This window comes from Phoca vitulina, unplaced genomic scaffold, assembly GCF_004348235.1.
Source record: "Phoca vitulina isolate PV1807 unplaced genomic scaffold, GSC_HSeal_1.0 scaffold65, whole genome shotgun sequence".
Classification (NCBI taxonomy): domain Eukaryota; kingdom Metazoa; phylum Chordata; class Mammalia; order Carnivora; family Phocidae; genus Phoca; species Phoca vitulina.
This window is the reverse complement of record NW_022589768.1, coordinates 4,725,570-4,731,569: the sequence shown is the minus strand read 5'-3', so window position 1 is coordinate 4,731,569 and position 6,000 is coordinate 4,725,570. Positions and strand designations below refer to the sequence as shown.

At 47.2% G+C, this 6,000-nt stretch overlaps 1 protein-coding gene across 5 annotated transcripts in view; it reads left to right on the top strand.

Annotated features, from left to right (window-relative positions):
* Positions 1 to 6,000, top strand: part of ZNF592 (zinc finger protein 592) — a 53,461-nt gene that overhangs the window by 3,041 nt on the left and 44,420 nt on the right. For 2 of the 5 annotated variants that reach the window (XM_032391905.1, XM_032391909.1), the window contains exon 1: positions 398 to 5,516. The exons of 1 other annotated variant lie outside the window; for it this stretch is intronic. The gene's annotated coding sequence lies outside the window, so the exon portion shown is untranslated. Of the gene's footprint in view, positions 1 to 397; positions 5,517 to 6,000 lie in introns of those variants that run through there. 2 more of the 5 variants (XM_032391906.1, XM_032391908.1) reach the window with 2 other exon arrangements.

Here is a 6,000-nt window from a genome sequence, read left to right as displayed (position 1 = left end):
GCAGCCGGGCGGACCCTGCGCGCCGCCCGAGGCGAGGCGGCAGCCACTTCCCCCGACCGCCGCCTGGCGGGCCCCGGCCGCCACCCCACCCCGCCCCCGGCCGACGGGCCGCCTGCCCTGCCGCCGCCGCCGCGACCCGCCGCCGGTGTCCTCCCCGCGCGGGACAGGCGGCCGCCCTCGGCCACAGCCCGCGGCCCCCCGCCCGGGCGCGGATAACGGTGCCACTTCACCCCGCCGGGGCGCCCTGTCAGCCCTTCCGTCCCCCGCCGCGCCGAGAGCTGGCGCCGTCCTGGGGCGGACACTTCGGGGATCGACCCTCTTGGGAGCCCCTCGGTCCTTCCCCCCACCTCCGCCCAAGTTCTGACCCTGGGGGAGGTTTCTTCGGGAGCAGACAGGTATTCCTGCTCCAGAGTTGGGGGTCTTCAGGGGGTGACCAGGCCTGTTGACCAGGGTGGAAATGATCTCTCTGCAGGGGCTCTTCCTGCCAACCTGGGTGTGTGTGTGGGTGGGGGGGGGAGGCTCAATGTGACCCGAGGGAGGACAGGGGAGCGTCTGCTGGACAGATGGCCTCCTGGCCTTGGATCAGCGTCTGTGAGGGGGAGGGGTCCATACGACCTTAGGTATGCCTGTTCCTGAGAACCCCAGGATTATGGGAGCTGCTCAGAGATTTGTAACTTTCTGTTTCTTTGAGTAGGCCAGAGGGGGCATTAAAAGTCCTGAATTGGAATAAATCCACAGGCCCACCCTGGGAAGCACGCCTGGCACCCAGGACTAGCCTAGAATAGGGCTTGGCAGTAGGAGAATGGGACTCGGGGGTAAGATGGTATTTGGCCTAGGGTTGGCCCACCTGCCTTCAGTTCCCTGTTCATACAGGGCCTCTAGGCTGCATCTGTTGGTGTGTACAATGTGGCTGAGCATACAGGATGTGGACAGACAGATGCCTGGCCTGGTGGGTGCTTGCTGGGATTTCATGGGTCTGTTTCCTCAGACTCACAGGTACATTGCACAGTGAAAGAGAGGAGGAAGCGCGGTGCTAGCACATGTATTTTGACCATTTTCCCAATGGTCATGGCTTTGATTCACTCAGTAAATTTTTACTGAGCACTTACTATGTGCTGGGCACCGGACTAGGTGTTGGGAGGATGGTGGTAAACCAGAAAGATACGTTTTGGCTTGAGCTCGTAGCCTAGTGGGAAAGGCCAATAATAAATAATCTGGAAATTTCGTTCCACACCAAATATTTGTCAACAAGTATGTGCCAGGCGTTGTTTTAGATGCTGTGAAGAAAGCAAGCAAAAATAACTGCCCTTGTGGAGATTTCAGTCTGTGTGTGTGTGTGTGTGTGTGTGTGTGTGTGTGTGTGTAAGACAGTAAAATAAAGTATATAGTGAAAAATGCAGCCTCTTAAAAGGGGCTAAATGCTAGGGAGAAAAAGAAGAGAGGGAGGGAGGATATGAGATATTGGGTGGGGGTTGAATTTACATTCAAGTGACCTGGGAAGGCCTTCTTAGAAGGTGTCTTTTGAATAAAACTTTGAAGGAAGTGGTAAACTAATCATTTCAAACTGTGCTGAGTTCGAGGAAGGAAAGATGAGCAGAATGCTGAGAGTAATTGGCCTTGATTTGATTTGGGGGCTTCGGGAAGGCTTCCCTGAGGAAGTGACGTCTGGGCTAAGACCCGAAGGAGGGTTAAGAGTTAACCATGTGTGGAGCAGCACGGAGCTTGGCAAGTTGGAGGAAGTGAAAGAGGCCTGTGTGGCTGGAGGGGGAAAGGGAGAGGGGAGATAAGTCTGTAGAGAGGTGAGTTAGATCACAGGGGGCCTTGGGGACAGAATGCCTCCCTCCCCCACCCCTCCCTCAACTTTGGTTTGTATCCCCAGTGAAATTAGGAACCTTTGAAGGGTTTCAAGTGATTGACATGATGACATTTACATTTTAAAAGGTCTCTGGCCTCTGTTTGGGGAATGGACTTTGAGATAAGCAGGTAAGGCGAGGCTTTCTGTTGAGTGGCCTAACTACTTGATCTGCTTCGAAAAGCCTCCGAGCAGTCTGAGGGAGATCCTTTTCCTCAGAGTCTATTTTGTGCAGCTTTTAGGAAGGGAAAGAAAGACAAATTAGCATTTATGGAGTACCTGCTAGATGGAAGAATCAATTTGAGAGACTTCTGCAAACATCATATTTAACTTCATCCTCTCTACAACTTAAGAGAAAGGGCTTGTCCTGCCCCTTTTACAGATACAAGCCCAGAGGGGATAGATGACGTATCCAAAACCACATTTGTAACCTAATCTGGATTCAAACCCAGGTCTCCCCAATCCCAGAGCCCACTGGCTTTCGAACCAAACTACTGGAATTTGCATTTTGCTTCTGCCACTTGCTAACAGAATGATTTTGAGTTTAATTTCTTACGTGCCTCAGTTTCCTATTTGGAAAGGCCTCAAGCTTTTTCCCAGCTTAAATGCAGATCGAAGTACCTATCTCATTGGTAAATGCAGATAAAAGTACCTACCTCATAGGGCTGCTGTGCATGCCAGATTAACCAAGCCACATAGACGTTGTAGCACTTACGTCACATGTTAGTTGCTGTTATTACTTAAATTTTTAAAACTTTTGACGTTGTAGCACTTACCTCAAATGTTAGTTGCTATTATTAAATTTTTAAAACTTTCATGCTGTCTCTTAGCTATGTTGTGGTCACGTCGGATGAGATTAAATATATAGATAATTTAATTCTTGGATTCCGTGAGACTTTTTCCCTCCCTTTTTTCTCTAAATAACTGAATGCCAATGTTCCATGTGATCAGTCATTCAACATTGATCTCCCATCATTCTTGACACTGTGCTAGGACTTTTGGATACAAGGTGAGTTCCTTCCCTTCAGAACCTCAGGGTGTCCAGGGGAGGTCAGATATGTAAACAGATGAGCTACAATGTACTTAACAAGTTCTCTAATGCACCTGTAGTTAGAGAACTGTTGGGAGCAGTAGGAACTAAATGCCTGGGGGGAGTAGGGAAGACTTCAGGGCAGAAGTGACTTTTCAACTGGGCTTTGGAGGAAGAATAGGAGTTTTACAGGCAAGTAAGACTAGGCAAAGGACAGGCCAGGTAGAGAGAGCTGTGTGTGAAAGCATGGAGCCATGAAAGGCTTGGTTGGTATGGGCAGGAGGCTGGAAGGCTTGAGTTGGAGCTGTGAAAGGCAAGTCAAGTTTGGATTTTATTCTACAAGCCACAGAGAGTGTTAGATGAGTATTAGATACATCAGAGAGTATTAGATACATCAGATACATACCATGGTCGGTGTTGGAGTTAGAGAGTGGAGACAGATGTCATCCTGGGGGTGGCTTTATTTTGGCGGGATCACTATGTTTCAGGATCTGGTTCTCAGTTTCATAGTCCTAAAATTCAGTTTTGTAGGGCACTCGGAGCTTATTGGATCCAGGCAGACTGACTCACTAACCAAACTTGGAAGAGACTGATGCATAAACTCAGGGTATTAACTGGCCATGAGAAATGAAACTGCAGAATGACAGATGTTCTGTCCTCTGGCCATCCCCCCACCCCCACCCCTTCTGGCCAGGGCTGGGACATATTAACAAACTCTTGCTCCTCAATTCCTGTTTGTTTTTCTCAGGCTCATGAAAACTCATCCTTTTTGTTAACATAATCTTTACTTAAGCTCCATAGAGTGTGGCCAGCCATGATTATTAATTGATAGAATGCATGATTCTGTATGGTGTGGGTTGGATCGTATGTTTGTGAATCTTAAGGAAGAGGAAGAATAACTTTTTTAGAAATAAAATACTGGAAAAGGGGGTTCCTCAGACTTGGTATCCAGATTCTAAGTGGTGTGGGTAGTCTTGTACCCAAAGGGTGCTTGTGGGCAGATGCGTTGGAAATTGTTGTGGGAACAGAGGTCTGTGAACCCATGGAGGGGGCAGGGAGCTTTTGGTTCCACTGGAAGGAGAGATTGGTTTAGAATTTTCATCTTCCCTACACATTGGAGACAGAAAAGAAAGTAGTAACTCCTCCCCTCTACCCAGCCTGGTCATGGTGAGCTTTCCTACTGGATTGGAATCTTCGTGGGGTTTGAGTTGTCTTAACACTTCTTTCTGCTTCTGCAAAGCTGGGAAGAGTGGTGGATCTTCTAGAGGTTTGAATCTCTGTTTTTCTACAGTGAAAAATAAAATCCAACTAGACCAACCTAGATTGTGGACTAATTATTTTTCTTTTAAAACTCTAAAAAGAATTACACCAGAATATTCATGTAGAAAATGTAGGGAGCACAGATAGGTATATAAAGGAAATACAACTAACTGATAAATCCTCTAACCTAGAGCTACTGTTAACATTTTAATATTTAGTGTTTGTATTAGATCTTTATCTCCAGCTCTATCTTTATATGTAACTTTGTTTTAACTTTTTCTTTTCCTACAAAAATAGGAACATCCTGAATAGGAGAGAATTCTGAGTGTGGAGCAATTGCATGTACTCACAAGCTGCATTCGTTTCCATTTCTGGGCATCCGGTCCAGTGTTCTCCCCCTCCGTGTTCTAGGAGTGTAGGATTGTGATATCCATTAGCTAATTAATTTTGAGAAATGTTTTAGGAGATCAGAGTGCTACTTCAGCCAACCATTTACTTTTATTTGAAATGGGAAGTGTGTATGTGTGTGTTGAAATGACATATCTGATCCTTTTTATGACTCAAAGAAAAGTTAATGAACACCTTTCAAATTCGGTGTCACCCACAGAGTCATTCCTCAAACCTCTCAGCACTTCTGGGCTGTCCTCTGTTCACTGTGTGACTTTGGGTAAGTCCTTTACCTTCTCCATTTTAGATTCTGAAGGTGTTGGATCAAGAGGTAATGGTGGCCCCTTTTTTGTCATTAACATACTCCAGGAGATGAAAAGGCTGATGATATCTGTACTTGTGATTGATTATGGAAAGACTGCCACAGTGCCACAGTGTTGAGTGAAAAAAAGGAGTGTGTCCACTGAGCAGATTAACTCCTGGCCTCCAATCAGAGTGTGTTTGGGGGGGGGGATGAGGGGGATCTGTTATTGTCTGTTGATGAGAGCTCCACAGTTATTGGAGCCCCCTAGAAAAATGCTTTGGGTAGTTCAGAGGTGGCATTAAGGGTCTTGTGCAAAACTAAGTCTCGAGGCTTATTCAGAGAATCAAGACCTACTGCCCTCTAGGTTTAACTCAGAATGGACTCACCTCCTATCTGCAGAACAGAGTTTACTGTGAGATCTCCTTCCCTCCGAGTGGTGGGATTGAGTGGTTTTTACTTTTGTCTGTATGTTTGCCTGTCACTTGAATTTTCTCAAGGTTTGTATATCATCTTTACAAAAAACAAATAACCAGTTAGTCTATTTTCATTTTGGAGGTAAACTTGAATGCCCTAAGGCAAAAACTCAAACTTTGCAGAAATATGTCCCTACGGAAGAGCCCTGGTGTTGGAGCTGGCCACCCCTCCTTGGTCATTCAGGGGAAGATGCCTTTGTTAGATGTGAGGTGAGTTAGGCTAGGACCTCTGACTGGACCAGTCCTTGAATTCAGAGGTCCCGGGATGCACCATCTGGGAGGGGTGATTAGAGTGTGACTTGGCTTCTAGCTTCATTTGGTGGGTGTTTTCTTTAAGAGTGCTTTTAAAGAAATCACTCCTTCTGGGTGTGGCCTCTGGCCTTCACCCGTGGACCTCAGGCTCAGTCTCTTGCACGTCAACGTGGGGGATGCTGGAGGCCTTGGTGTTACAACCTGGGGGTCATGGGACTGTAAAGAGAGGGGTTCCTGTGCATAAGCCTCACATGCATTCCTAGGATTTCCCTCCTTCTGGGGGTTCAGCTCATTCTGGATGTGAGGCGGGAGGGGGTGGCTACTTTTTTCTCATTTTCATCCAGTCTTGGGGCAAAGGAACATCTTACCCACACTGCCCTTGGCAAGCTGGAGTTGAACATGAGCCAGTGGGGTGGGCTCTGGTTTGCTGCATTATACAGCA